At 41.6% G+C, this 17,600-nt stretch overlaps 1 long non-coding RNA gene across 1 annotated transcript in view; it reads left to right on the forward strand.

The window, feature by feature from the left end:
• The first annotated feature begins 653 nt into the window (after nucleotides 1–653).
• The window catches only part of LOC112545693 (uncharacterized), a 54,187-nt gene continuing 37,240 nt past the window's right edge, over nucleotides 654–17,600 (forward strand). The window contains exon 1 of the long non-coding RNA XR_003089232.2: nucleotides 654–808. This is a non-coding gene — a long non-coding RNA (uncharacterized LOC112545693). The remainder of the gene's footprint in view (nucleotides 809–17,600) is intronic.

Consider the following 17,600-nt stretch of genomic DNA (forward strand, 5'->3'; position numbering starts at 1 on the left):
GATTGTTTAAAATAAAAATGTGAATAAATAGATTAATGAAAAATAGCACTTAGATAAGATCAAGCTAATACCTTCATTTGTACAAGCACATAACCTACTTAGAGTTTATTAAGCAAATATATAGTATTATGTTGTATATACCCGTATGGGCTAGTGACTGTGTTGATACACCACAGAGAAGTTTTATTCCCATAGGAATAAAAATCACAGTGGGAGTTGGGAGGTAATTAATGCAATTCCTCAGGCAGGTAACAAGTCAGGAAAAGCCTCATCCTCTGGACAAAAATCCATAGATTGGCTTTGATCTGTTGTAAGGGCTGACAAACAAAGAATTGAAAACTATAAAGTAACTACCTTAACATAAGGTGAGAGGTCACTCTTTCCTAATCCAAGAACTGACAGGAGGCTCCTCCAGAAAGACAGGCTCTGCAAGAAGACCTGCAGTACTTTGAAACCAGTCAGGGTGCCTGTGTGGAAAGAGGGTGATATCTGGTAAGCTAGAAATTCATATACATTGTTTATTGTTTTAAGATGTGGTTTCCCTAGAGCTTTTGTTATGAAAACATAATATGTTGTTTTATGAAGTCAGACTAGTCACAGCTTAACCCTGTCATTGCCCTTGAGAGAACAGGACTGCAGGTGCTGAACTAAAGTCAGACATGCCAAGGTGATGACAGTGAATTAAAGGGGAAATTGCAACATAAAGCCCTGGTCTAGAGGGAGAGAGGAACAGGACTTCATATCTAGAAATGGCTGAGGCCTGAAATCTAAGTGGGGTACCTTGAAGGATACCTCAAAGGAGTTCAAGGTACAGTTTCTTCAGAAACTTTGACATCATCCAAAACATGAGATGTGGTAAAGTCATAACTTTATTGCTACTTTTCTTTAGTACCTACTGATACCTATTTTTGAAGCATCAGATGAGTTCCTAGTGGACAATGTGCATTATCACCAAATCCATCATGGCTATTAACAGTTGAGTCCCATTGGCAGTTTCCAGGACTGTCAATTTGGCATTTTTCATAATTAGGATGTATACAGCAACAAAAATTCTGTGCCTGGCTAGGAAAACAATTGCTATGATTACCAGTGTTTCTCATGCCTTTGATGCTGAGAGTGCTGCTTTCCATAACTGATGATATAACCATGAAATATGAATCTTTTAACTTGCCCAACAAAAGAGGATGCCCAATAAAAATCTACCTTTAAAAAACTAAAAATCTTTCACTCTAACAATAAATTAACATCAAAGACATTTTCAGTCGATTTAATATACACTTAATTGTTATTACTAATCTTTTACAGTACCTAAGTACTAAGACTGCTGAGTAACTTCCCATTAGGATGTAAGTTGTCTAGGTGTAAAAGGGGAAATATGTTTCCTTCTCCTGAAACACTCCAATATCAGTCAAGCTGAAGAGAAGAAATGTATGGTGAGTGAGGGTATGAAAAAACAAAACAAATGAGATCACAGATAAGCTCCTCTGCCCCACGGTTATCTGTTTCAGCTTGAGCCTTTATTGTTTTATCATTGTAATATCCAGACATTCTAATCAAGATCATCTACTATTAGAGACATATTAGACACCAGACAAACAGATAGGAAGACATGCTCCGTATCTGAATAAGTTTACAAAGATGAAAAAAGCATATGAAGGCAGAAGAGAAGACTGTACAACTGGGTGTACTCTTTCATATAAGTTACATAGGTCATTTGGGGGAGGGATGTGAGGAAATGTATTGCATATCAGTTACACCTGACTACTACAACCTAATTTTAATTAGGACATTTTTCCTGGAAAAAAATCAAATATTACAGATGAAAATGGAAACATTTTAATTCAGAAATGCTGCTGTGAGTTGTAGTTCTGATGCCTCATTCTCTTCTGTAAACCGAGTTGCTTGGCCAGGCTACATTTCCTATGATGCACTATAGGCAGGGATTCAACCAGCCCTAATAATTTTTGCCCTTCGAATAGTGGAAGTAGATTGTCAACAGTATTATACCCTCTATTGAATTAGTGATTTCTTGTTTATTGTATATGGTACATACTTCAGCCTGCATGAGATTACCTTGCTATAGTTTATTTAAAGCATTACATATATCAATAATCTAGTATTTTAAATATGTAGCCCAGCAATCCTAATCTAGTGCAAAATACTGGTCTGGTTGGCATGATGAAATACATGTGATCATGAGACACTACTGTGCAGACACAATCCCTTGCAAAATACAGTTTACATATGTACCATCCTTTTGATAATGAGCCTTTTTTGATAATGAGATATCATTATCAAGTAGCCAGATGGCAAAATACAGACTATAATTCACAGAAAGGAATTTGGCACAGATCATCATCTCCAGTCTGACTCCTACACCCCAGGAACAATAAAAATATTAACAGCAAGGAAGTTTGTGGGCAGGAAAATAAAACTCTGTCCTCCCTACTCCCAAAGAGCTGTTCAAACAAGAGGTTTCAATCATTGCAAACTCACTGATATGCAAAATGGCACCTAGCAAAGGCCTCAAGAAAGGCATTGAAACCCAAACCACAGCAGCCCCAGAATAGTGAACAGCCTGAGCACGTACCCTGGCTTAAGACATAAGTGATTTCTTTATGAGCTAGTATAAGAGCATAGAATGAGACAATATTAGCACATAGTATAGTTTAGGCACCATTCTGAGAAAACCAGAAGATAAACTTCTACCACAAGCAGAGAAAACAAGATCTAAGGAACACTGTCGAGTTCTGTTTTATAAAAGTGTTCAGATACCAAAGTGATGTGCAAAGTATAAGAAATAAAACAGAATTTGCAGAAAATTTACCATTGGTAATTATCAGGAATACGGATGGATAAACCCACTAAAAAGAATCAAACAAAGCAAATAAACTGCCAAAATCCCTGTAACATTTCTGATCAGATAAATTCCCAGTAGCCCTTCTGTTTTTCCCTGTTTATGTCCATCTTTCCAGTTCATTTGCTACTTCAAGATAATTAATTTAGGATTGAATAAGGATCTTAACTAGATCACACACCAAAAAGGCAATTTTCCCTCTCTTGATATTCACATCTCCACATCAAATGCTGTGAATGAGACACATCCACCCTAACTTGATTAGCTTCATTACCTCCAGTCCCACACTTGACAAGTAACTTCTTTTTGTTGTTCTTATATATACTCCTGTCTGTGTAATTTCCACTCCAACTCATCTGATGAGGTGGATTTTACCCATGTAAGCTTATACCCTAATAAATCTGTATAGGCTATGCTTACTCTACCAGGTTATTTCAAAATAAGTTATTTCAAACTAATAACTCCTGAAATAACTATTTCAAAATAAGCCTATTCTTCTTCACAAGCAGAAGTTATTATTTCAAAATAACAAGCTCATTATTTTGAAATAACAGGTTTGGTAGTGTGGATGCTTGCCTTGTTATTTTGAAATAAGGGCAGTTATTTCAAAATAACAGGCTGGTTATTATGAAATCTGTACTCCTGCTTTCCTTGGGATATGTGTATTATTTTGAAATAACTGCCATTATTTCAAAATAACACAATACATATCTACACTACAAACCTTTATTTCGACATAATGTCAAGCAGGAGGACTTCTTACTCCAACTCCTGTAACTCTCATTTCATGAGGAGTAAGGGTGCATCTACACTGCACCATTATTTTGGAATAACTAGCATTATTCTGAAATAACAATGCAAGTGTCTACACAGCAATTCCGTTATTTCAAAATAATATCAAAATAATGGGCAGCTTATTCCAACTTCTAAACATCATTCCACAAGGAATAATTCCTTTTCTGAAATAGCTATTTCAGAATAGCTCCAGTGTGGACGCCCCATTGCTGCTATTCTGAAATAGCTCCTTACCTGGGCGATTCTAAGTAATTTCTCCCCGGTGCTTCCTGCGTCTCTAAATCGAGATAGCTCATCCACATTAGGGGAGCCTGCCTCGGACTAACTTCGAGGCTTCCCTGTAGTGTGGATGTTCTATTTCGAAATAAGCTATTTTGGAATATATCTTTCAGAATAGCTTATTCCAAAATAAGTGTTTAGTGTAGACATACCCCTTCAACTGTCAAGTTCAAGTGTCTTCCTTCAACTTCCTGCTGTGTAGACAACACCAAAAGCTGAGCTAAGCTATTTTAACTTTAGCTTCACAATTGACATAGCTGAAGTTTCATATCTTGATTCGACTTTTGCCCTGCAGTGTAGACGTGCCCTTGAGGAATAAGCTTATTTTGAAATAGTTATTTTGGGAGTTATTATTTTGAATTTAGTTATTTCAAAATAATTTCCTAGTGTAGACATGCCCATATGTGCTACAGCACTCTTCATTGTTCTTGTCCTCCCAAAATACACTTTCATTTGATCACAGAAATCATAGTTGAAAAAGATTTAGGCTGTGTCTACACTGGCATGAATTTCCGGAACTGCTTAAAATGGAATACTATTCCGTTTTCAGTTTTTCCGGAAAAGGAGCATCTACATTGGCAGGCTGCTTTTCCAGAAAAGCCCTTTTTCTGGAAAAGCGTCTGTGGCCAATGTAGACGCGCTTTTCCGGAAAAGAGCCCCGATCGCCATTTTCGCGATCGGGGCTTTCTTCTGGAAAAGACTACTTGGCTGTCTACACTGGCCCTTTTCTGGAACAGTGTTCTGGAATAAGGACTTATGCCCGAGCGGGAGCAGAATAGTTTTTCCGGAATAGTGGCTGATTTTGTACAGTAGAGCATCGTTGCTTTTCTGGAAATTCAAGGACCAGTGTAGACAGCTCACAGCTTATTCCAGAAAAGTGGCTGATGTTCCGGAATAAGTGGCCCAGTATAGACACAGCCATTGTGTTATCCTCAGCCAATGCAGGATTGTTTCTAACAAACACTATCTTAATACTTCATCAAATCTTAATGAAAGTGTTTGTTCTTATTTATTTTCACTATTTCCTCTAGACAAGTTCATAGCATGCTATAGTAGATCTAATCTTCCTGATATTCAGCCCAAGCTTTCCCTTCCTTTTATTCCTTTGTTCTCAATTATAATCCATATCCCAAAATAATAATTCCTCTCCTTCCCTTAGGGTTATACCATTCAAAAATGTGTAGATTGGTATTTCCCTCATCCTTTCAAATATTATTTGCCAAACTTTGCACTCATGTTCAAGTTTAGAATTTCAATCTAGCTGGGTGCTTCTAGCTGTATTATTTGCTTGTATGTTTACTTTGGGAATTTTTCAAAATATGAGGGCTTATGGTCTCTAGAGAAGATCAAAGGAAAGTGGTTACTAGAGAGGTTCCTGGAGATGGGGTAATACTGCCTGCAGTAGTAAATTGATAATTGATTGATGACATTAAATTTCCTCAGAGAAGATGAGAGGAATATGGTGAGACTGGGGAAAATCTCTATAGTGGAACCAAGGATCTGGGATCTTGGGCCTATCTACCAATCTTATGAGCATATTAGAATATGTGCATTGTTGTTGATGTTGTTTTTAAAGCTGTAGCAGGCAACCAGTAAGGAGTGGTTCTGAGAAGAAGCTATGCTACAAAGCAAAGAGCAAGAGAGTCTACTGGAATAGTGATAGAAATGTAGCCGTGTTAGTCTGGTGTAGCTGAAACAAAAAACAGGACTTGATTCTTTGGCAAAGTGTGCTTACATAATAGTATACAGCAGTAATTCAAGGATACAAAGGAAAGCACTTTGCCAAAGAATCAATGCCCACAAAACAGATATTAGACAGGATCACAAAGAAAAAACAGTTTCATGCCGTTGCAACCAGAAAGGACATTGTCTCAAAGACTTGATTACCTACATCCTGCTTCAAAGACCTTTTCAGACTACACTTGAAAGAGAATCCTCTGAACTGTCATTCATGCTTAAATTCGACACTTTACGCCTAAGTTTAAACAAAGACATTAATTATCTTACCCATTACAAAGATAGCTTCCCCAATTATCACCTCTAATATCATTAGCTCACAGACATTTACCTTCCCCCCACCCATCCCGCTTCTGTTCTGAAAAGTGATTTGTCCTTTTCATATGTGTTCATTTTTTTAATTGTATCCTTTGGTATATATGGTTGTGACAATTTTCTTCCACTATGTGATCTGAGGAAGTGGGTCTGGCCCACGAAAGCTCATCACCCAATAAACCATCTTGTTAGTCTTTAAAATGCTACATAGTCCTGTTTATTGGAATAGTGTTAGGGATAATGCTGTTTTGCTTATATTACATTCCTTTTCAATATTAGTAGAAACTAACTCTCTCTCTCTCTCTCTCTCTCTCTCTGAATTTACTATTACCACATGCCACCCCACTTTTGGTACAACTTCCTTTGGTGCCATGGCAGGGAGAGTGGAAGTGTTCTGCCAGCTATTTGGATTTCCAATGGAAATCCAATAGAGATGTAGCCGTGTTAGTCTGGTCTTGATGAAACAAAAGACAGGACTATGTATAGTCCTGTCTTTTGTTTCAATGGAAATCCAGATAGTACAGTGGGGATGATAGATGAAGGGCAGCTGCTCCCTAGAGTTGCCCTAACCTTTACCTTAAAAGCCACAGATCCTTACTGTGCAACTCTTCACTTGGACAATTTCCTGGGGCCAACTTGCTACAGAAACATTGCTCTTATCTGTGTATTCAGGGTCTTCTCATTCCCATCATTACTCCCCTTCACATTGCACAGCTGAGAATGTGGCACATTGTCTATGGGGTTGTTCATGTGAGGATAAATGACTGAGTGAGAGAGATCTTGTCTTCCTTTGTATCCTTGAATTACTGCTGTATTCTATTATGTAAGCATGAACATCCAAGCTGGGTATCAACAGAAAAGAATATTGTAAAGGGCCTCCTGCTCCTTCAAGAGCATCTTTTGAGTCTGTATGAGGATATCTGCCCTTTGGAAAAGAGGATTAGAAATAAGAATAAATGTAACTACCATTCTCAGAGTGGTTTCTTTTAAAAATATCATAAAAGTAGATGGATTATGAGTTAAGTCTCAGCCTAGTAAGACGTGCACCAGATGTGAACTCTGAAAGAGGGGATAATATAAAAATCTGACGTGGCATGTTATGTGTGGGTTTTCCTATTACAGAAATGGGCTGCTTTAATTTCAACACATTGGAATCTCTATGTTGCCTTTACCCCGATATCCACATTTTGTAAGTTTCACAATCAAATAATCTAAAGGCAAACACACGTAGCACTATAACTAGATATTTGCCTGGGCTCTCGTAGAAGAGAAGTATGCTATTTTACCTTAAAATATTCTGCTCTCATAAACATGCACACCTCAGAGAAGAATGTGGCAAATACTTTGTAACTTAGCTTTCTCTGTGCGCCAGAATGCAATGTGTAAGACCTTTCCTTTGACTTTGTAAAACTTGCTCATGATTTTGGGACATTGCATGACCTAATTATAATAATGAAATGTCAGTCACTGTGTTTATTAGCTGTTCTCATAAAATATATATGCCCACACATAGTGTGAGTAGGGCATTTAATCATTTTTGTCTTCAAGAATTACTGAACTGCTGATAGCAGATTTATTTAAATTAACCTGGCAATAGAAGATTTAACATCAGGAAGCAATAGGGATGGAAATGTCATTTTCTTAGCTGATAAACAGCAATCTTTCATACACAGAGTCTGCTAGAATGCTAATTGGTAATTTTGCCTTTCAGACTCCTGCTAATATATTGACCTATAAACTGAACAGTTCTAAACAACACCTCCCCTCTTCTTCCTCACTTCCTTCACCTAGAGTTACAGGTAGTGTTAGAATTGAGCAGTTACTACTAACAATACTTAAGGCCATAGCTGTGAGTCCCACTTAAAGGTTACAGAAAACCAAAACAGCAGAACTAGTGCAATTCCATTGCCTAATGTGAAGCAGGATGCAGACAGCCTGCAAAGGGACACACGTGTGCACACACACATTCACACAGTATGCTGCAAAGCTGTGCTCTGTTGAGCCTCTATCCACACGCCTACAAAGCAGTCTGTTGAAGGAATAGACTAGATACATTCCATAGTTCAATGACTATGCAGATCTACTCCCAAATGCCTTCTCTGTCACTCCAAAACAAGAAGGGGAAGGATATGACTGTTCTCACCCATCCCCTGCAATTGCATAGTGCCCTGCTGCAAATCCTTTTTAATTGGACTTTTTGAAGAGTACAGGATTTGTCTCTGACAACTTCATTGTGCTTGCAAGCTATACAGACACACACACACACACACACTGTAAGGACATGAGTACACAGTCCTCACTTCATAGGATATGAGGGACATTCCTACAGCACGGTCATTCTTCTTAGGTGACTAATCTGAGGAACTGCCCCAGAGTAATGTGTCAACAGAGGAGAGTTTGGAAACAAACTGATAAAATAATAAGTCATCAGGACTGGGTGGTATTCATCCAACAGTTCTGGAGGCACTCAAATATGAAATTGCAGAACCTCTAACTGTGGTATTGCTTAAACCAGTTTCTGTACCACTTATTGTAATGTTGATTTTTAAAAAAGTCTCCAATGGTAACCCTTGCAATTATAGGCCAGAAAGCCTAACTTTGGTACCAGGAAAACCAGTTGAAATGATAGCACTATGTAATTATCAAACACAGAAATGAACATGATATGTTGAGAAAGAGTCAACACAGCTTTTGTAAAGAATAATCATACTTTATCAATCCACTGCAGTTCTTCAAGTGTGTCCACAAACATATGGACAAAGGTGACCCAGTCAATATACTGTACTTGGACTTAAGAAAGCCTTTGACAAGGTCCCATCAAAGGCCTTAAACAACATGAGCAGTAATGGGATAAAAGGGAAGGTCCTCTCATGGATCAATAACTGCTTAAAAATAGGAAACAAAAGGTTGGAATATATTGTCAGTTTTCACAGTGGAAAGAGATAAATTGTGGGGTCTCCCAAGGATCTTGTACTAGGACCTGCACTGTTCAAGGTATTCATAAATGTTCTGGAAAAGGAGGTAAAAGGTTAAGTAGCAAACTTTGTCATCTGATACAAAATTACACAAGATAGTTAAGTCCAAAGCTGATGGATGGGTGACTTGCTAACAAAATGGCAGATGAAATTTGATAGTGATAAATGCAAAGTAATTCAAATCAGAAATAGGGTTGCTAGATGGTTTAACCAAAAATACCGAACCACTTCCCCCCAAAAACCACTGGGGAAAAAATTCTGTTGAGAAAAAAAAAAGGGGGAGACCAAAGTTGTTGAGCAAAAAAAGCAAAAAAACACCCAGCATGGTCTCTTTAAGAAACGCTTTTGAGGCTTTTTGGCCCTAACAGGCTGCCCACTATCTTGACTTTCTGCGCCATGCCAGACAGCTCCTCTGTGGAACCTGGTAAGTACATTTTAAGGGTCCAGTATTTTCTGAATTTTTTTACTGGACAGGAAGCGAAAATACAGGACCATCCGGTTCAATACCGGACACCTGACAGTCCTAACTAGAAAACATAATCCCAATTATACATACATAATGATGGGGTTTAAATTAGCTATTTACTCTCAAAAAAGAGACTTTGGAATCATTGTAGATAGTTCTCTAAAACCATCTGCTCAAAGTGCAGCAGCAGTCAAAAAAGCTAGCAAAATGTTAGAATCCCTTAGGAAAGGGACAGATAATAAGACAGAAAATATAATGCCACTATATAAAGCCTTATCATACCCACACCTTGAATACTGCATGGGCAATATTCACCCCATTTTGTGAGTAGGGTCATCCCCTTTCAAAAACAATGTTTTGGAATTGGAAAAAGTACAGAGAAGGGCAACAAAAATTATTAGTGGTATGCGACAACTTAGAGATGGGAAGACATTAAATAGACGAGGATGCTCAGTTTAGAAATGAGACAACAATGGGGAGATATGTTAAAGGTCTATAAAGTTATGACCAGTGTGGCAAAAATGAATAAAGAAGTGTTATTTACCCCTTCACTAGCACAAGAACCAGGAGTCAATTAGTAGCCAGTAGGTTTAAAACAAATAAAAGAAAGTACTTCTTCACATAACATACTGTCAATCTGTTGATATTGTAAAGGGCAAAAGTACAACTGGGTTCAAAAAAGAATTAGATCATTTAATGGAGGACAGATCCATGAATGGCTATTAGCTAAGATGGTCAAGGATGCAACCACATGCTCTGGGTGTCTCTATATGTCTGCCTGCCAGAAGCTGGGACTGGACAACAGTACAGGCAGTCCCCGGGTTACGTACAAGATAGGGACTGTAGGTTTGTTCTTAAGTTGAATCTGTATGTAAGTCGGAACTGGCGTCCAGATTCAGCCGCTGCTGAAACTGATCAGTTTCAATCACGGCTGAATCTGGATGCCAGTTCTGACTTACATACAGATTCAACTTAAGAACCCCAGGCGTCCCCAAGTCAGCTGCTGCTGAAACTGATCAGCGGCTGATTCCAGGAAGCCCGGGGCAGGGGCTTCCTGTAGTCAGCCACTGGTCAGTTTCAGCAGCGGCTGACTTGGGGACGCCTGGGGCAGAGCAGCTGGGGTGCTGCCGGGTTGGTCCAGTAGCGCCAAGGAGCGGTGCTGCGGGACCAACCGGCAGCGCCCCACCTGCACTACCACAGGCCGGGGGCTTTGCTCCACGTCTCCCTGGTCTGCTGGGGGGGCCACTAGCTGCGCTCCCCCCCCCCAGCAGACCAGGGACACGGGGAGCAAAGCCACAGCGGCGGCGGGGTGCCGCGCCTCTGAGGCTTTGCTCTGGCAAAGCCTCAGAGGCGCGGGACCCTTCCACCTCCCTGGCTTTGCTCCAGGTGTCCCTGGTCTGCTGGAGATGGTCCCCAGCAGACCAGAGGCACCGGGAGCAAAGCAGCAGTGGCGGCGGGGTGCCACGCCTCTGAGGCTTTGCTCTGGCAAAGCCTCAGAGGCGCGGGACCCCTCCGCCTCCCTGGCTTTGCTCCGGGTGTCCCTGGTCTGCTGGAGATGGTCCCCAGCAGACCAGAGGCACCGGGAGCAAAGCGGCCGTCTCCAGCAGACCAGGAACCGTCTCCAGCAGACCAGGGACACCCGGAGCAAAGCCAGGGAGGTGGAGGGGTCCCGCGCCACTGAGGCTTTGCTGTAGCAAAGCCTCAGAGTCCGCCGCTGCCGCTTTGCTCCCGGTGCCTCTGATCTGCTGGGAACCGTCTCCAGCAGACCAGGGACACCTGGAGCAAAGCCGCAGCAGCGGTGGAGTCCCGCGCCTCTGAGGCTTTTCCAGAGCAAAGCCTCAGAGGCGCGGGACCCCTCCGCCTCCCCGGCTTTGCTCCAGGTGTCCCTGGTCTGCTGGAGATGGTCCCCAGCAGACCAGGGGCATCCGGAGCAGCTTTTCTCGCCCCGGAGGTCGAGGTGGCGGGACCGCTGCGCTCTTAGCGGTCCCGCTGCCTGCGAGCTCTGGGGTGAGAAAGCCCTGTTTGTAAGTGCAGATCTGACGTAAGTCGGATCCGTGTAACTCGGGGACTGCCTGTAAATGGATCCGGTGATAATTTACCTGTTCTGTTCAAGCCTTCTGATGCATCTGGCACCAGCCATTGCTAGATGATGGGATACTAGGTTAGAGAGCCAATTGGTCTGATCCTGTATGGCCATTTTTATGTTCTTATGTAGTATTTTTTCAAGTCAGACTGTTTTACAAATATTAAGAACCAAGTTCAGACAACATCAGTTGACACTGATAAGCACTTTCCCGCATAATTAGTTCCAGAAAAGTTAATGGGACTACTTTCAGAGTAAGGTGCTCCTGAGTGCAAATAAGAGGATGAGACTGTGGCCCAGATGAACTAGGTACAAAGACAAGTATGGTTGCTTTACTCTGATAACCCATAGTGACAACGAGATTCCTTTGTTTATTAGTATGTAGCTCTATAACTGCAATCTTTACAGCTAGAATGATGATGAATTTGAGACACAGATTATACTGTATAACAAAGTTTCGTTTAAGGTCCTGTATTAATTAGTGTGATAAGGCATAAAGAAATGGCTGATCTTACCAGTCTCTGCTCTGGTTATGGATCTAAGATGAATAAACTTCTAGCCACAAGAAAAAAACAGTTGTGTACTTTAAAGAACTAATGCCTCCCAGAGGCTTATACTGAGTTGGAGGTGACCTCTAATCAGATTTTCAGCTTACATATAGATTATTTTATTGATTTAGTATATTTTTCCAATAAAAATTTACTTTAAGAATAAATCAGTTTGCTTAGAAGGAGGCGTGGGAACTTAAAGCTGGGAGTAATATACTGGTCATGGCCTTGGAAACCACAAGCTCTGGCCTTTTAGATATTGTGTCTTTCTGAGAACATCATAGATTAAGGCAGGGAGTAGTGCAGTCTTGAAATCCCCAGTCAAGAAGAAGAGAAATGCAGGTCTCCAGTCAAAAGAGGTGATAGGTGGGAAGCAAAAACCTAAACTGGGTGTCCTTGGTGAATCATGGAGGAGGATACACAGGCACAGTTATCCTGAATCTGTGGCAATGCATAATGCCTCTTGACAGCTGACATTTTCTTGAGAGTGAAATGGAGCCTGCAGAACACAGAGAAGTCCTGATAACAATTCAAGGTGTGATCCTAATCTCAAATATGAGGTTGTGTATTGTGAAATCAGTTCCTGTGCATGTGCATACATTAGCAAGAACTGATTTTACAAGAGCCATGGGGAGTATTTATCTGAGATTAGACATAAGTTCTTACTGTGAGACCATGTTGACAAAGCAAATTACCCTATGAAATAGAGGAAAAAATATTTCAAAACAAGCATCGATATAGAATAGTTAATTTCCTTAATAATTCTGTTGTTGTTTAGAAACATCTCTTCATTTGGTCAAGTAGAAACATGTGTGACACATGGTGGTGGACTATGTTCATGAACAGCTTTGTTTATATTAGGGGATAGACAGTCAAGAATTAGTGATATTTTACATTGTTGAATGCTTGAAAAATTAAAATTATATTCAATTTTTGGAAGGCAGCACATGTTCACTAGATTTGAAATTTGCTAAAAACTATCCTCTCAGGGCCTATACTGTACTTAGTCTACATAATAAAGGCCTGATTCTGATCTGACTTACTCCTGTTTTATAGAAGTGTCATTCCATTGGTTTCAGCAGAGTTATTGTGGTTTACACTGATGCATCTGAGATCAGAATAGATCTCTTTTTGTTGAACTTGTATGGTAAACAGGTGTCTGTGGGTTCCCTCATCCTACAAGAAAAGTATTTTTGCTAATCAGTTTCAGACCTAAAAATCTTGACATGTTTTAAATAATGTATTGTGGTATACAATGTCAGTACAGGCAGTCCCCGAGTTACGCGGATCCGACTTATGTCGGATCCGCAGTTACGAACGGGGCCGTCTCCCTGGTCTCCAGCAGACCAGGGAGAGGAAGCAAAGTGGCGGAGCACGCGGGCAGTGGACAGCCCAGACGCGTCTGGGCTGTCGGCTGCCCGCGTGCTCCGCCGCTTTGCTCTGCTTTGCTCCCCATCTCCCTGGTCTGCAGACCAGGGGGACGGGGAGCAAAGCAGAGCAAAGCAGCGGAGCCCGAGGGCAGCAGGACAGCCACGGCGTGTCTGGGCTGTCCCGCTGCCCCCGTGATCCGCGGCTTTGCTCCGGACGCCTGTGGTACAGCAGCTGGGGCGCTGCCAGTTGGTCCTGTAGCGCAGCTCTGGACGCTACTGGACCAACCCGGCAGCACCACAGCTGCTCTGCCCCAGGCGTCCTGATTCAGCCACTGCTGGTCAGTTTCAGCAGCGGCTGAATCAGGACGCCTGGGGCAGAGCAACTTGGGTGCTGCTGGGTTGGTCCAGTAGCACCGAGGAGTGGCGGCGCTACTAGACCAACCCAGCAGCACCCCAGCTGCTCTGCCCCAGGCGTCCCCAAGTCAGCCGCTGCTGAAACTGACCAGTGGCTGACTACAGGAAGCCCGTGCCCCGGGCTTCCTGGAATCAGCCGCTGATCAGTTTCAGCAGCAGCTGACTTGGGGTTGCCTGGGGTTCTTAAGTTGAATCTGTATGTAAGTCAGAACTGGCGTCCAGATTCAGCCGCTGTTGAAACTGAACAGTTTCAGCAGCGGCTGAATCTGGACGCCAGTTCCGACTTACATACAGATTCAACTTAAGAACAAACCTACAGTCCCTATCTTGTATGTAACCCGGGGACTGCCTGTACATAAATAGTTTATTTAGAACTGAAAGCTTTACAGTGCATTTGCTGAAAGTTTCAAGTATTCATTAGACTAACAACTGTACCAGAGCAAAGAATTATTCTAAGCAAAAGGTCATTGTTTATTCTATTTATTTGTACTTATTTTTCACAAACCACGTACCTTGGTTAGTCATTAGTTTAACTGTAGATCAGTCATTTACAGTCTTGCTTTCAGCTCTTGGCAGTTTGGCAATTTGACAAATAACAGAATTTATTGGTTTCATTGAAACTAGTCCATTGCATTTCTCAAAGCAGGTGAGGATTTAGTAAGAGCACTGATTGAGCAATTCTAATGGTCCCTTGTTTGACTCTGTCATGTCTGGAAAATCAACAAAACAAAAGTAGGCTTACTTCTGTGGTGTGTTTTTACAAGGCTCCTCCATTTTCTTATACATTTCACATTAATTACATGGTTCCTTGTTAGAACATGAAGTATACAAAGGAAAAAGTTAATTGTTCAGTTCCATTAATGGAATTTCTCTCTCTCTCATGTATTCAGTATTCTGTTTTCACTCTTAACTGTATGTAACCCAAAGGTGATCATCTTTCTAATAACAAATATTCTTTTTAGTGCTCAAATGTCTGTTGCTAAAATGTGGAAAACATATCTAAAGCTATTCCAGCCAACTGCAAAGAATGAATAGTTCTCTTACACCACACTCTTCACTGTAGCACATACATTTATTAGACCCCCCCCAGGCAGTGCATGACATTGGGAGGACAGAGTGACTAAAATAATGAGTAGTCACTGTGCAATAACATGGCATGTTACAGAAGGAAAGCTTTGTTTGGTAGGTATGGTGCCACAAAATGATTGATTAAAACCAGATGGTAAAAAACACATTGCAAGTAGCACTCCACTGAGTTCTGTTGAGTAGCTATTGAAATGGTAGGATATTCTTCTTTAGAAAATATATGCATTCTGTGAAAAGATCTCTAAAGCATTTTCTATTGTGGTTGAAGTTCCACAGTTCCAGAGTCCACTGTTGGGCTGGGAGGGAGTGTAGCTGACTATAATGCTACCTAAATGTTGTTATATCACTGTTGTATTCTAATAATTATAACCCTATTTAACTATAATTGAGATAAATGACAGTCTTGTAGTCAAATTACTGGACTAGGCCTCAGGAGATCTGGGTTAATGGCCAGCTCTCCCACATACTTCCTCTGTGAGTTTGGACAAGGAAGTGGCCCCATTGAAGTCAATGGCAAAAATCCCATTGACTTCAACAGAGCCAAGATTTCATTTAATCTTCTTATGCCTTTTTTTCTCATCTGTTAAATAGAGATAATGATATTTCTTTTCTCCACTCCTTGTGTGTTTTGTCTGTGTAGTTCTATGTATTTCTGTGCCCTCTTTGGGGCAGTGTAAAAATGGAGAGCCTTTGTTGCTGCCCTACATGCCAATGGGCATAATAAGCATTAACTATGGGGCAGGGACTGCCACTTGATCTCAATGGGCTTGTCTCCACTGCAAAATAAACTTGAATTACAACTTGGGTGTTTCTACTAATTTTAGGCCTGTTAACACAGAGAAACCCTTAACTTACATAGTGGTCCTGTTTTGATCCTACATTGTCTGGCTTGTCGTGGGTTATGGCCTAACATGCAAGTCAGCATCACTTGTCACCTACTAACACAGGGCTGGGCAAGAGGCCCACCTAGCCTTTTATCTGGTCCACCATAGCTCCTGGTCCTGCTGTTAACACGTTGCCTGGGAGCCGCCAGGAAGGCATGAGCCCTTTCAACTCCTGCTGTTTAAAGGGCTCACGCTTTCCTGGGGGTTGCCATGCAATGCATTAGCAGTGGGTCTGTCAGCTGTGAGACCTTTCAATTGCTTCTCTTTAAAGGGCTTGTGTCTGCAGGGTGGCTGCTACCACATTGCCTGGCAGCCACCCAGAAGGAGTGAGCCCTTTAAATAGAAGCAATTGAAAGTGCTCACAGCTCCCAGTCCCACCACTAACATGCTGCCTTTCTGCCACCTGGAGTTGCGAGCTGGGAACACTTTAAATAGCAGAAATTGAAAGGGCTCCTGGCTCACAGCTGCCAGGCAGATGCCAGGCAACAGGTTAGCAGAGGGGCCAGGAGCTGTGAGCCCTTTAGTGTGAATTCCAAGCCTCCACCTCAGACAACTCTGGGACGAGGCTAGCCCCCAGCACCGTGCCATCTGCTCCAGATCCCTGCCCCTTCCATTGGTCAGAACTCAAGGGGCAGGAACCCTAGGCCAAGCAAAGCTTAAGGTAGGTTAGCTCCTAATCCCACCCCTTCCTTCCAGGCCCCATCCCTTCTGCCTCAGGCCCTGCCCCCTCCAAGGTAGCCTGCAACCACTTCTGAAATTTGAGAAGTGGCCCTCCTTCAAAAATTATTGCCCACCCCTGTGCTAACATGACCATTCTGTAGTGTGGTTGCAAACTAACTCCACTCAGGTACCACTGGTCCTCCTGTCCCTTCCTACAATTCTTTCTGTGTGCCCAGCAATGCTGGACAAGTTTCCTCACTGTTCACTCAGAAAGAAATCATGGATTGGCTCTTGTTGCAGCAAAGAGAACACTGGGACGTACTCCCAAAAGTTTTCATGCCAAACATGAGTGAGTGTAGCACCAGTATGACCACAGCAGTGGTAACTTAAGAGAAAGAGCATCAAGTGTAGGTAAATTAACTCTGCAAGGAAGATGTACCCAACAAGCAAGCAGAACACCTTGCACAATAGGGCTCCACTTGGTAGGGTCTGTGTTACTGTAATATAAACAATAATTAATTGTCGCTGTTGGGATTATTCTGCCCAGTATTGTGGAAGTTTGTGGTGAAGAGTGGAGTCAGACAGGGATGTGTCCTTGCTCCTACCCTCTTTGGTATATTCTTCTCAGTCCTATTAAATTATGCATTTTTAAACTCACACACTGATGTATTTCTCCATACAAGGTTAGATGATTCTCTTTACAACCTAACAACTCAAGGCTAAAACTAAGGTTAAGAAAGTTCTCATTAGAGAACTCCTATTCGCAGATGATACAGCACTTGTCACACATAATGAAGACACGCTACAGGCACTGATGGATTCTCTGTCCAGAGTTAGTAAACTGTTCTCTTTAGACATAAGCATGAAGAAAACTGTTGTGTTTGCTCAAGGTGTATCTCAACCACCCAAAGTCATTTTGAATGATAGTCTATTAGAGGTGGTTCAACAATTCTGTTACCATGGGTCTGTCACCACAAATCTCTACATGGAACATCAGAATTGGGAAGGCAGCCACAACATTTGGCAGACTTACGAAACGAGCATGGAACAATCCCAAACTGACATTGAAAACAAAGATACTGATATATCAAGCATGTGTATTAAGTATCTTCCTTTATGGATCTGAGACCT

This window comes from Pelodiscus sinensis, chromosome 1, assembly GCF_049634645.1.
Source record: "Pelodiscus sinensis isolate JC-2024 chromosome 1, ASM4963464v1, whole genome shotgun sequence".
In the NCBI taxonomy this organism is placed as follows: domain Eukaryota; kingdom Metazoa; phylum Chordata; order Testudines; family Trionychidae; genus Pelodiscus; species Pelodiscus sinensis.